The sequence below is a fragment of the Prunus dulcis genome, chromosome 8 (assembly GCF_902201215.1).
Source record: "Prunus dulcis chromosome 8, ALMONDv2, whole genome shotgun sequence".
Classification (NCBI taxonomy): Eukaryota; Viridiplantae; Streptophyta; class Magnoliopsida; order Rosales; family Rosaceae; genus Prunus; species Prunus dulcis.
In genome coordinates this window covers 1,420,428-1,435,607 of record NC_047657.1, presented here as the reverse complement: position 1 = coordinate 1,435,607, position 15,180 = coordinate 1,420,428, and the positions used below count along the sequence as shown (strand labels likewise).

At 36.6% G+C, this 15,180-nt stretch overlaps 1 long non-coding RNA gene across 1 annotated transcript; it reads left to right on the top strand.

Annotated features, from left to right (window-relative positions):
* Positions 1-12,422: 12,422 nt before the first annotated feature.
* LOC117612271 lies at positions 12,423-12,896 on the top strand. The gene is made up of 3 exons (XR_004583334.1): positions 12,423-12,634; positions 12,721-12,775; positions 12,855-12,896. It is a non-coding gene; the product is annotated as an uncharacterized LOC117612271 (long non-coding RNA).
* The last annotated feature ends 2,284 nt before the right edge of the window (positions 12,897-15,180 follow it).

Here is a 15,180-nt window from a genome sequence, read left to right as displayed (position 1 = left end):
AAGCTTCTAGTAACAAGTACCATAAATTACATAGCCGACTCGAAAGACTAGGTTATGGTTTGTGTAATTTTATTGTTTTCCACAAATATTAATGGGTTCTTAGCTATCTAAATTCATAACTAAGAATAGAGTGGGTTGATGGTAAGGAATACAACTAATATATCTCGGAAGAGAGTATTGGTGAGGTAAGGGAAAATGATTATCAACATGTTAGGTAATTAGGATTGACAATCTAGAAGGATTTGGGTGGGAATAGCTAGGTTAAATAGGTGCCCTAGTGCTTTATCATCGTTGTTTCATCTTTTACATTAGTTCCTTAATCTCAATTTATTTTACTTGCTTAATTAGATTTTAATCATCATAATTCTCTTATTGTTTAATTCAAATATAATTAGAATTAAATCACTCTAATATTTAATAAATTAACTTGATCCTTGTTGGAACAATACTCTACTTACTACTATATTAATTTGAGTGATATTGTCCACTTGCAATCAATCAAATCACTATTTTATTGGGGTTTTAGTTTCCTATTTCTAGTTAACTTGTAACCCAAGTCCTATGAGTTAATAGGACTTTTAGGGCTAGGTTAAAAGTAAGAGAAAGAGACAGAGAGAGAGATACACAAGACAAAATTCAAGACATGTGAATTCTTGAGGGCTTACAATGGCATCAAGGGCTTTGAGCAAGGGTACGAAAGAAATTAAGACTAGGGTTGGAGAAGATAGAGAGCTAAGGGAGTTCTTATTGTAACAAAAGTTGTTCATATTCTTTTAGTGAAATTTTTCGAGGAGATCACTAAAGATGACGTAGGCACAAGGCCAAACCTCTATAAATCTTTGTGTTATTTTGTGTTTGCTTTACTCTCTTCGTGGTATGTGCAACGATAAGGTCTTAGAGTATTTTTGCACGACAAGTTATTGCTGTGCCAACTGACCCAATAAAAGTCCACTACCTATCCAAACCATGCACCGATATTGTTCCTACCTTAACCGTCTAGGTCCAATGCTTAGGTTGGGTTAGACCCAATGGACCTCTAGGTGTGGGTTTTAATGTAAAAGGCCTCAGTGCATTAGGATTGGACCACCTATATTTAAATTGTAGATTATTGTTGTATTCTCCGATGTTGGACTTACATATCATGGAGCCACTTACACCAACAATCTTCACCTTGGCGAGATCCAAGCCAAGGTAACATGCCCGTTCACAACACCCACACCTTTTAGGATTGAGCCCCTACAACTCCACCTCTTCCAACAAGGATTTTCTTGAGCCTCGCTAGGGGCCCTTACTTTAGCTATGCCTAGGATTTTCTTCAGCCTTGCTCCACTATCCTACTCCACCTTTCTTCGCATGTCCATAATTTTTACTTGAGTCACGTCCTTGAACATGTCAATGGCTCCACCTTGAATCAAGTGCATATTAGATGAACCATGCTCTAATACTAATTTTGTACCAACGTGCCCAATTGGAGTCGATTACCTGTCTAAACCATGCATTGATATTGTCCCCACCTTAACCACCTAAGTCCAATCCTTGGGTTAGGTTAGGCCCAATGGACCTCTAGGTGAGGGGTTTTAACTTAAAAGCCTTAATGCAATTAGGGGTGGTCCACCTATATTGTTGTATTCTCTAATGTGAGACTTACAAACCACACCTTGTATCAAGCCGCACCTACACCAAAATTTTCATGCGTCATTTTAAATATATATACAATGAGCTTCTATTGAGGGATCCCTCAAATAAGCTTATTTGAGAGACACCCTTGTAGGGCCCGTTCCATATTGTATTTCACTAATCCATGCCATCTATTTTATAGATATTCATTCAAAGATCATCTCTACAAAAAATCACTTGAATCCAATATCATTTGACCACTCAATTAGATTATTGAAATTTTAGTACTTTCTTGAAGCACCGTGTTCATTGATTTTGTAGGACACCATTAGTATTGAAACGGTTTCCGATTAGTCTAATTTTTTGTAAGGATGATCTATGAATGTAGGCTTAAAAAATATATTGTTTGGATTGTTGAAAAAAAAAATCGTAGGACACCCTAAAGGGTGTCCCTCAAATAATTTTATTTGAGGAATCCCTCAATAGAAGGAGACTGTGTTTATATATGCATGAGGCCCACATGGTGACATGTCATCAATTTAACAGACTTTTAGACGGAATAAGATGACAATGAATACTTGTGAGCATGTACATTAACCTTGAGGACTGCGAATGACATAGAAAACATAAAAGATGCAACCTGATAATTTTGTTAACCTCAAGGTCTTTTTGTGATAAAAAGCCTTGAGTTATAGTTAAAGAGTGCTACTAGCAACACTTGCTAATAGTACAAGAAACACATGTCTTCTGTGACAAAATTATATTTTGTCACATTTATGTAAGATAACTGAGGAAAATTTTTAAATCGTCACTTAAAGGTCTTCATGGGACGTAAAAACAATTTCGCAGTCACTAACTTTCCCTGGTAGCACAGTACAAACCTAATATAAATAAGAGTGGTGCTAAACAAACACTAAAATTAATTGAGTACACCCTATCATCTAAGTACACTCTAATATTTTAATCAAAACATAAAATTAGCTATGCACATCCTATTTAACTACCAAAAATACCCCTGGTACACCCTAATACACTCTATCACACAACCCTAATACTTTGTATAAATCTTCGACATCACACATATCTATAATTAATTTCCCAATAAGCACCCATGTTCATGTTATAATTCTAAATATCGTAATAAATATTTCTCCAAGGGATCTCTACTATGACCTACCATTTTTAAGGACATAAAATTATGGATTTTTAATTCCCAGCAAAATATCTTGCTTGTCTAAAGTAGATAAACAAATTCTATGTAAAATCACTATAAAAGAACAGCTGATAGTTCCATGGCACTCGCCGCTAGTCCGAGAAAGTTACAAATTTACTAGGACCAGTTACTTCACATTTTGATGTTTCTTGGCTTCATCGACAACGTATTTTAGGATTTGAAAATATGCAATTGAGCCTCCGTCAGTGCTCGCTGGGTTGTTCGTTGTATGAAAACTTCTCTACGTTTGATTAGGATTGAATATGGTGAGTATGGTGTACTTATTAAAATTATATTTGTTTCACAATTCAATGTATCCTTTTTTGTCATTTTATATTAGGATAAATTAGTAATTCAATAAGTAGTTTGGTAATAGAGTGCACTTAGTTAATTTTAGGGTTTATTTAGTAGCACTCTATAAACAAAGCCCATGCTCATCTGCTTTTTTCTGTACATTTTGGTGGGGTTTCCTTTTTTAATGCCACGAATAAAAATTAAGCAAATATTTCATCAACCAAACAATAATGTTTTCTTTAAGTAACTTGAAAATTTGTAAGCATCAAATACTGCCTCCAAGACCCGCGGTCATAACCTTTTTTTTTTCAAGTAAACATAAAAATACAAACGACAGTCTAAATTAAAACGAGTGCTGCTATTTCCACCCACCTGTCCTATTTTCCCACCACCTTATCTTTAAACTTTTAAAGACAAATTTAACCCTATTGTAAAATGATTTAAAAGGACTCAAGGAAGAAGAAAGAAAGGAAAAAAAAAAAAAAACGCAGACTTCTCGATTCTCAAGTAACCCTATCGTTTTAAAGAGAGAAAAAAAAAAATACAAGAATACGACTCCTTGCTCATGAGAAGGTGAAGAAGGCGTTTCAGTGCTCAGAACTCAATTCTCAAATAATTTTCTTCTCTTTTCTATTCATTCAATCAAATTGTTTATGAAGAAGAAAACAACAGAACGGATGTTGAAGAAAGATTGTGGCGAAAAGGTAAGTTAATCCTATTTGAACAGAATTTTTAAGATTGCTAGGATTACTTAAAGCATTGGGAGATGAGTATTTCTTGGACTCTGATTTTTTTTAATTAAGCAAATTAAAAATCTGAAAACTTGGGGATGAATAAACAATTCGACGATTTGGTGAAGAAGGCTTTGGGGGTTAATGGGTCGTTGGTGGGGGATATTTTGAATGAAGATGTGATGAGCAAGTTTTGGTTTCAAGGGCTGGTCGACAACCTCTTTGCCCACCTTCCAACCTTTCTGGTATGCTGACCAGAAAGTTTGAAAACAATCAAACACAATTTTATAACGGTTTTGAATCATATTTCAGTAAAATAGGTTGAACTAATATTTGAGAAAGAGGGAGACTTACAGCTATTGAGAAGCGTGAGCCAAAGCAGATTGGAAGGTGGGCAAAGAGTTTGCTGGGTATGTTCAAAAATTGGAGAATGTGAGCCAACTTTTGGTTTCAAGGGCTGGTCATCTTTTGCTTGCTGAGCAGCCTTTGTCATTAAATTTAGTGATATTTTACTGCTGTATTACTACGATTTAGGCCCTGTTCTAGGGAGATATATTCTTACTATTGTTTCTTGTTTTCTTTTTTCAGGGAGATGAATATTCTAGTTGTAGTAACATGGACTTTGAACAAATAGTGGATTGTACTAGTGAATTTACCACGAAAGAGGTTAGTGTAAACACAAGAATTCAAATTTTGGTGTCTACAGTTAGGTTTGATTGAAATAAGTAATTTTTTTTTTCTTTTACACTCTTGTAAATTGATGTATAATGTGAAATTGGTGATATGCAGATATTTAACAGTAGAGAAGAATTAATACGATGGGCTCGTGAAGTTGGAAGGGCGAATGGTTTTGTTATTGTGACCTTAAGATCTGATCAAGGTGGAAAAGGAAATAAGAAGCCTAGAGTTACTTTGGGTTGTGAGAGGTATGAAGAATATAGAAAGCGAATTCCCAAAAAAGATATAAAGGATGAGGATAGAAGACATGCAGGATCGAAAAGGTGTGGATGCCCTTTTGAATTAAAGAGTAAAAAGCTAAAAGCAGATGATCATTGGTTGCTGATAGTGGTCACTGGAGTGCATAATCATATAGCAGCTGCTCATTTGGAGGGTAATTCATTTGCTGGTAGATTATCGTTTGAGGAGACATCATTGTTACTTGATATGTCAAAAAGTTTCGTGCGACCAAAGGAAATTTTGATACGCTAAAGCGAAGAGATTATCATAATTCATCCACACTTAGAATGATATATAATGCACGTCAACGTTGGAGGCTGTTGGAGAAAGCTGGAAGATCCCAAATGCAACAATTGATGAGTAAGTTATTTGAGCATAATAACATTGAGTGGCATAGGAGTTGCCCAAACACAAATATTATTTTGGACTTGTTTTGGACACACCTTACTTGTTTGGACTTGTTACGTGCATTTCCACGTATTTTGATAATGGATTGTACCTATAAGACCAATAGATATTGCATGCCATTGTTAGAAATTGTTGGAGTTATGTCTACCAATATGACATTTTGTGTTGATTTCATCTATCTTTCTTTGGAACGAGAAGATAATTATGTATGGGCCTTAAGTGTACTACGGGGATTGATGGATGATATAGCTATGCCCGATGTTATTGTCACAGATAGAGAATTGGCTTTAATGAAAGCCATTGACGCAGTGTTTGGTACAGCTAAGCATATGTTATGTAAATGACATATTAATAAGAATGTGCTAGCCAAATGCAAAGTTGAATGTGAAAGTAAGGATGATTGTAATAGGTTTTTAGTTAAATGGAATTCAATGGTTGCATCACCAACTGAAGTCGATTTCAAAAGGGAGGCGAGAAAACTACTCAATGAGTTTAGTAAGGACAGGTTTGTTGCTGCATGGATAGATAAATGCATGCATTTTGGGAATACAACTTCAAATAGGTAATGCTAATTGTATTTATTACTTTATTTGATTTATAGATTTCAATTATATTTTTTTTACTTTATTTGAATCATATTACTATATATACAAATTGTTTTAATATTACTATACTTTTACTTCAATAGGGCTGAAATTGCACATGCAAGATTAAAAAGACAACTTGGAATAAGCCAAGGAACATTTGCCACAACATGGGAAAATATACACGCTTTACTTGAGTTGCAACACACTGAAATTAAGGCTTCGTTCAAGAAAAGTTTGATAGCGGTGCCTCATGATTTTAGAAGTTCAGATTTTAAGGAACTTCGTGGTTTTGTCTCAATAAGTGCACTATATATGGTACTTGTTGAGGCTCAAAAAATCCAAAGGGCTAAGCCCAGATTAATTCTTGGCCCAACTCGGATAAGTGAACGCAAAAGAAGCTCAATCGGGATAAAAGAGAATTTGCAGGACACACCAATACAAGCTACGGGCCACGTGTCCTGCCAAGTAAGCACACGCAAAAGGGCCAAGAGCATGCCAACCCTACATAAATTCGTTCACATACTGTTAATGTATGCACTTTGTATTTTTCTTTTGGCTTCCCTTGTCAACTTTGTAATAGGATTGCTATTGTTATCAAGCTCAAGTTTAGATTGAGAATAGCTTCTCTAGGTGTTCTTAACTAACAACAATCATATGGAGGATCATGCAACTTGACAAAGGTAAACATTGTGCATTGCATAACACTGCATTACATTTTTTTCATAAGATGATGACTAGTCATCTGTTTCCTGGATGACTAGTCATCCTTGCTCTCCAGCTGGATAACAAACCTTTTTGTCCTATTCCTTTCTCTCTCTGCTGCCAGATGGGTCTCTGACCTAAGGGAATATTTTGGGCTGTATAGGTCTGGCTATTTCCTTTTTGGGCAGCCGTCTTTCGTGGTAAGAATTGTAGGAAAGATTGTTCTCCATCTTTTCGTTTTTCTTCCTCTAGAAAGAACAAGTTTTTCATCTATGAGTTTTTCCATATTGATTTCTTTATGAAAAAACTGCATTTGAAATATGATCTGCATCTAGCTTAATAAAAACATTCTCTCATTTATATCTAGATCAGATTCACTACTGATTTCTTCAAGAGTATGGTTTCTTGAAGAAATTGGTTATTCTCCTTTGAATCCAAATTTTGGTTTCTGTTTGAGTTGAGCTTGCAAGCTGGTGCCATGGGATGAATGAGCTGAAGAAGAAGCTGCCATTGCCATGAAGAACTGGGTTTCAAGCTGTACTAAGTTGGAGAAGAAGATTGCACAAAGGAGGTATTGCTCATCTTCCTAAATAGATCTAGGTTTTGCTTGAGCTTGCTTGTATTCCTTTGTAAGAATCTTTTTCTACTTAGTGGATTGCCTGGTCGGTTGATGACCCCCAGTTTTTCCCAATGGTGGGTTTCTGGGTGAACAATTTCTGATTGCATTCTTGTATTTTTCTGGGTTTGTGTTCTTGGTGGTTGACTAGTCATCGTATGAATTGTGGTTGACTAGTCATCATTATCTGCTGTCTGGTGCTTGCTTGATTATGCTGTCTTCACACACCTTCACCGTAGTTGTTGCTAGCACAGGGGATGCCTAGATTGATGGGTCCTTCTGAATGCCTAGGTTGTCACTAGTAATTCTCTAGGGCTGCAGGTACATCATGGTATGCTTTATGTGTGTGTGAAGTTTGTTGCATCCTTTTGGCTGAATATCTTTTAAGTTTACCCATTGTCACCTAAGTACCAATTTCACATACCTATTCGGAATTACTTGGCTGGATTATAGCCTATTACAGCATAATAAAACTCAAGCACAAGCGAAGGTGTCATGCAAGAAGAGCTATTATTCAAACATTAAGCTATGCCACAAGCTTAAGTGGGCCCGGGCCACAAAATTACTCGGAGCTTGCTGAGAAGGTTGTGGTGTGGATGGGTACAAGCATTCACTAGGCCCAATTAAGGGATCAAGGAATGAGAATTTTGGGCTACTTGGGAGCTCCAAAACTTGAGCCCATTCTTGGCCCAAAAACATGGGCTTGCATGAGAGAGAGAGAGAACATGACCCAACGTCTTGGGAAGAATACAGTAGCTTAGAAAAAACCAATGTTAATTAGAATGCCCAAATACTTTATTAAAAAACGCAACAGGCCAACTGCTTCCAGCAGCTTGACGAAAACAAGCTAACCAATCACTGAACAGTAGAATAACACCAACCCATGGCCTTGGAAAAAGCCCAGCCCAACATTCTATAAAATATCTAGCAGACACGTTCAGCCTTTGCCCAAAATTGTCACGGAAGCCAACACAAAAACCAAAGGAAATCGAGGCGAGCAAGAGGTTTACCCGTTGGGTAAACAACATGTCCATTCTCACCTTTTCCTTTGTTAGCTCCCATAGGAAAATCAAGAAGAAAGTTAGTGGCGCTTCACCCCCATGGAGAAAGGCCAGCCATGCCAAAACCTTGGAACCACAAAGAACTCCTTACCTATCCGTCTCGGATGAGAAAATTTCACTAAAGAAGATAAAGTGGAAAGAAGTAATGAAAGAGGAAGGAAAAGGTTAGATGAAATTAGGGCTCTTTGTGGCTATAAAAGAAGGCTTTTGATACCCAGAAAATCCATCATCCAGAGCCTGACCAAGCTTTGTCAAGTATCTGGGAATTTACTCAAGCCACCCAATCTTCTTCGTCGTTTGTTTTTCTCCTTCCCTTAAGGTAGAAATCGTTCTAATTTTCCTATGTCTTACTGCAAACTTTTGTTCTCTGTAAGAAACCCATGCTTCTCTCTCTCTCAAATTGCTAAACTTGTGAAGGCTTAGCTCCCATGCCACAAGCTCCTCAAGCTAAGCCATTAATCGATTTATCATGTTCATTTGGCTATTAGTGAAAAGAATCTAACAGTGTTTTTCTAAAGTTTCATCAGACTTTTCAAAAACTCTTTTGGGGGCTTGGTTCTTGAACTCAGGCATTTGGGGAATTTCTGTTCGTTTTCTTCCTATGGCAGCCCAAGCCCATTCGTCAGGCTGCTGGAACAAAAGACCCCTATAGTACTCAAGGAGACCAACCTAGCTAACAATTATGGTATTGACTCTGAGGCATGTGGCTGTGAGTTACGACTAACTCATGGGTTACCATGTGCTCATGAGATTGTAAAGTACAAGAAAGACGGTAAACCTATTCCACTTGAGTGCATTGACCCTCATTGGAGGCAACTTGACATGACATGTGCACTTAAAAGAAAAACTTCGGAGTGTTCCTATGATGCAGAGATGAAGTTATTTCATAGGAGTTGGATTAGTAGCGCCACAAACTACTTCACTTGTGGAACCATTTGTGAATACCAAGACTCGAGGTAGGCCAGGTAAGAAGATGGATAAATCTACTCGTCGTGATCCATCCTTATTTGAGGTTGTAGATACCTAGGTTGGATGGATGTAGTCTTAGTGGTCTTCCTCCTAAAGTGAGTGCAAAACAAAAGAGGCGACCGAAGGAGAGGGTGGGTATAATATATTTATATATTTATCATAGCAAGATGATATAATCTGCACGTCTATACTAATTTTATAACTAACTATATACATGTGTGCAGGTGTATCGCACCCCACTACATAAGCCAGTTGAGTTTGTTGATGCATTTCCACAACCATTGAGGTCGTACATCCATCATGTAAAAGATGTGGCAGCAGATGGACATTGTGGGTACAGAGCTATTGCAGCATTATTACGTTATGGTGAGGATGGATGGGTACAAGCAAGAAGAGATTTATTGAATGAGCTTGAGTCTTATTCCGTTCACTATTCAGCACTTTATGGGTCTGAAAATAGGGTCTATGAGCTAAAGCACTCATTGGCGTACTTTGGACCTGATGCAAATTTTGATCGGTGGATGACTATGCCTGACATGGGCCATATTATTGCATCATGTTATGATGTTGTACTTGTGCACCTATCTAATGTACAATGTCTAATGTTCTTACTCTTAGATCAAGACCATTGCCACTATCAGATCGTAGAGAGATCGCTATCGGATTCATCAATCGTCATTTTGTGCAGGTATTTTATAATCTGAATATAAGTTGTTTATTTTATAAATATGTCCTCATCTATATATATTTACACCTTTGTGCTGGTATTCTTGAAGCCAAGTCATCCAATTCCCCCTATAGCAACAAACTGGGACAGATACCGAGAACCATGGACTACAGAATGGGCCACCCCATACATCACTCGCATACAACAATTCATATATATTACAAGGTCTACTACTATAACTAGAGAAATAATTGCATCTGATGATGGTTGAACTTGGTCTTTTAATAAATTCAAGGGTGACACATGTGAATTGGGCGAGGACTGTTGTTTTTCCCTTATCTCTCTCATTTTCGGGCAACTCTAGTTTTCCATACTCGTTGACATTCCCATGTCTTAAGAATGGGCGTTTTATATTTTTTTATTGCAAAGTTCAATAGATTTCTGGTCCTTGGATAACTCTGGAGAAAAAGTTTATTTACAATAGTAGAAAGCTAAGAGCATAAATGTGATTTTATTTACAGAATCCATATTTACAAAAATAAAAATAAAAATTACAGCAAAAAACTGTTTTAGTTCAGTAAACATATAAGAGATAGATACAAAGATGGAGTGTGGGAGATGGAAAATAAGATAGAGCAAAAATGAGAGAGAGATGAATGGGATGTCCAAACTTGCTCTTTGATTTGCAATATTGACAACTGTATTATTCCAGATATGAAAAATAATCAAAGATCATACGTAGGTTCAATAGGGACATGAACTCCAGGTATGCCATACTGTTTTGAATTTCACAGACCGTTCCAAGCCCAAACAAAAGGTGATTAACAGCCATTTTAAGACTTTGTTACATCCCAAAAGCATGCATCCAGTGGAGTAGAGAAAGAAATCATACAATGTATGTGTGTAATGCTCTTGTTGTTGTAGAGGTGTTAAGATTGTCCGTGTAACAGGTGTGCTGTGACCCTGAGTCTCTTTTTACTTATCCCTAGTTGGATGTTTGATGGTCATCTATTTCATTACTGTACAGTGGTTAAGGCAGTTGCTACTCCAAATTCAGCAGTCGAGTTGTCACTGACTGCAGAGAATGTTGAAAGTGTATTGGATGAAATCCGACCATATCTAATTTCCGATGGGGGAAATGTTGCATTACATGAAATTGAAGGAAATGTAGTGCGCTTGAAGCTACAGGGAGCATGTAGCTCCTGTTCAAGCTCTGTTATGACAATGAGATAGAGCAAAAATGAGAGAGAGATGAATGGGATGTCAGAGAGAGAGAAGACACGAGCAGAGAGAATTAAGGAGAGAGGAAATGAGGTAAAATTAAAAAGGTATTTTAGGAATATTGCTGGGTTTTTTAAAATTTATATGGTGGGTGAAAAGATAAGGTGGGTGGAAAAATAAGACATATGGATGGAAATAACAGCACTCATTAAAAGGGGAACAAGTTATTCAAAACACAAGTCTCCCAACAATTTTTACTTGGGCATACCAATCTTTTCTAATAAGACCAAACCAATAATCTCTTATTTGTACATAAATCTTCGAATTTTGTACGGATGTGAATTGTGGTCAGAGTCTGTCTGTGGTGCATCAGCTGTACCGGTACATCTGATCACGTGAGGGGTTTTAAAAAACAAGGGAAACCTGCTGACCTGGTCAGCAGGTAAATGTTTCACGCGCTGCTCCTAATATGCACTCAGTCGATGTCTTCTTCCTCAAAGTGGAGGGGGTTCAACTTGAAATTGATAATCTTCATTACATCAAAGTCATCTTCTTCAACTCCTCTTATGTAGAAAGTTTCTTCCTTGTCTCTGCAACCTCTCTCTCTTCTTTGTCATCATTGTAGAAAACCCATATTCTAGGGTTTGGATTTTGGGGAAATTTTTTGGGTTAGCATTTTGGGTTGATAATAGGAATTGGAATTCAGTTTTTCCAGTCGCTGGTAGGTTGTTGGCACTCCTCTCATCTGCAATCGAGCCCTTGTGAAAGCATTTGGTATTAGTTCCTTGTGAAGGTAAGTTAACACTATGTTTTATGTTATTGTTAATTGAATTTCTGTGGTGATGAATTGGGGCAAGAGGGGAAGTAGGTTTCTCACATTCATGAGATGAAGTGGGTTTCTCAGTCTGAAAAGTGTCGTGAGGTGAAGTGGGTATCTCACATTCATGGTTGTTATGTTCATGCAATTGCATATCTCTATATGCAATTACTAATCGCCTGTATGCAAATCCAAGTAACTGAATGCAATTACAGGATATAGTTTTGTTTTGAAATTATGCACGTGAGGTGATTTCGTGGTAGGTAGGTAGGTTTGACTGTGTTTTTGAATTTTTTTTATGGGGAGTAAAGTGTTCCGAAAGTGTAATGTTAGGATTGGTTAAGATTTGGATTGGGATTTGAAATGAGTAAGAATGTCGGCCCAATATAGAAATGCATTGGTGGGTTGTGTGCATTATCTGTGCAATGTTATAATCGAGGGCTGATGCACTTGCAAGTAGTGTCTTGCAATTGCATATCAGTATATGCAATTACTAAGCAACTGTGTGCAAATCCAGGTCCCCGTATTTTTTTAATTAAGCAATGTGATGTTGTGGTGTTTACTGGGTTTACGGGGTTTACGGGGTTTAGGGTGTATTAGGCTTTGGATTAGTATTCAAATTCTCGGCGCTAGAGAGAATTGCATGATAGTGTTTTGTACTTGATTTGTGCAAGTTATGGAAGCTCAAAAAAGGGGATCAGCGAAAGGAAAGCGCAAGGCCGAGAGTACTGTGCAACAAACAAGAGTTGGCCGAGATGCATTTTTTAATTTCATGTAAGTTACACGTACATCTACAAATTGGAAATGTGGTTGCTTAATATTATAATGGTTTTTTTTAAAAATAAATAAATGATTTACAGGAAAAAAGAACGACATGAAATGGGGAAAGTGGCCAATGCAAAGTTGGACCATAAGGTGAGAGATGACAATGATTTGGTCAGTTTATTAATTATTTTATTAAGAAGGGTATATTAATGAGAATTTTTTATTTCAGGTACAAGAAGAGATTAGTAATAAGTGGAGGAAATTGAACACTACAGAGAAGGCAACATATGGTTCTGCCTTAGAAGGTTCAAGCGGGCAAGTAAACGACTCAGTGAATGAGATGAGTTGTATAACTAGATGCAGCCCGGACCGATTCCATCGTACGGTGGAAAAATTGTCAAATGAGAAGCGGTTAGCAATTAATGCTATTGGGTTCGGTAATGTGTCATCTTTGTCGTGCACTCGTTTACACCGCCAATTATGCCATTTTTTGATTCAAAAGTTCAATCCTGATACGTCTTCTATAGAAGTGACCGATTAATCACTAATAATCCTATCGCTCAAAATAAGTGACCGATTAATTGGTTCTCCATTTTTCTTGGCAGAAAAAACTGGTTCTCTTTTTTAATTGTTACATATACTATATACTCATTAAAATATTATATTTGACTAAAAGAAATTAAAATATTATACAATAATGTATAGATACCCATAGAAAAGAATAATTAGACTATCTATATTATATTTAGACCAAAAAAATAAAATGGATATAACTAATGTATGGTTTAACATTGCAATTGAGAGCCATACTGTAAATCTAAGCTATTTACTCGAGACCTGAATCCAATTTCTTCACCTCACAGAGGGAAGGCCAAGGATTAAAATATCAGCCATGCAAATAATATTGGGCCTTCAATTTACGGATATTTTGGGGGATATATTGTTATCGTCTTAGGTATCGAAAAAAGAAGAAGACAGATATAGGCATTGAAACACATAATTTTGGTATAAAACTTTCATAAATGTTATGTACATTATCAATGAATGTATTGAACAAATAAAACTCAAAATTTACTAATAATAAGATATACATATGATGAAATATAAGTGTTATGTAATGCGTGTTAATGAAAAGTTTGAAAATAAAATGTTGATTAGAATGAATAAACTATGCATAAATCCATAGTTTGTTTTAACATTGGATTACAATTTAGATAAGTGTCCATCTACATAAATGAAGAGCTCCAATGAGGTTCAAACAATGAGGAACAACCATCTAGATTCATACAATAGTCATACCAAGTCACGTAACCCGAGCAGTTTGTAAGCCATGTTTGAACATGGTGCCTATAGGTCTCTCTTGAGCTCCCTACTATCTCCCCATATATGAGATAGTTAAGATTAACCCAACTAGTAGGAAAAGGGCGGTCCTGAAATAGTGCAAGTGGCGCCAATGCACAGGGCCCCTGATTTTTGAGGACTCCCTAAATTTTTTTATTTTACATAATTTATATTAATATTATAACAATTGTATATATACTCCAACGTGCAACAAATTGACACAAAAATTTATTTAGTGGAGTTGGTTTCTAGTGCATATCCCTTGGTACAAGGCTCACGTGAAAAATTTTAAGAACATAATTTTAAATAGTTTTAAAAAAGAAGCACGTGAAAAATATAAGGGGACAATCCAATTAAATTAACAATAGTATATATCACACCCATACGCTTTTTCTTTAAAAAATAATAATAATAATTTCTTCGACTCAAAACAAAACAAAACAACATAAAAAATAAAAAATCATGTCTTCTTCTTTCTCATGAACTCTTATTTTTTCTTACCGAACATACCAACATTTAACTTTATCAAATGAACGCAACATACTCAACGAACACAACCCTTGCGTTCGGGTGAAAAAATAGTGCGTTTGTTTGAAAAAGAAAGTTAGTGGGGTCCATTTTCCAACGGACAACTTTACTCTACGAACACACTCCTTGCGTTCGCATGAATAAATATCCCGTTTGTTTGAAAAAGTAAGTTCATTTGGCCCATTTTTCCGGGGAACGGGCAACTTTACTCAACGAAAGCAACCCCAGCGTTTGCGTGAACAAATAACCCGTTTGTTTGAAAAAGTAAGTTAGTTGGGCCCATTTTTCAGGGGAATGGGCAACTTTACTCAACAAACGCAACCTCTACGTTTACGTGAACAAATAGCCCGTTTGTTTGAAAAATTAAGTTAGTTTGGCCCATTTTTCCGGAGAACGGGCAACTTTTCTTAACAAATGCAACCCCTACGTTCACGTGAACAAATAGCCCATTTGTTTGAAAAAGTAAGTTAGTTGGGCCCATTTTTTCAGGGAACAGACAAGTTTACTCAAAGAACGCAATCCATTGTGTTCGCATGAACAAAAAGCCAGTTTGTTTGAAAAAGTAAGTTAGTTGGGCCAATTTTTCCGGAGAAGGAGCAACTTTACTCAACGAACGCAACCCCTGCGTTTACATGAACAAATAGCCCGTTTGTTTGAAAAAGTAAGTTAGCTTGGCCACTTTTTCG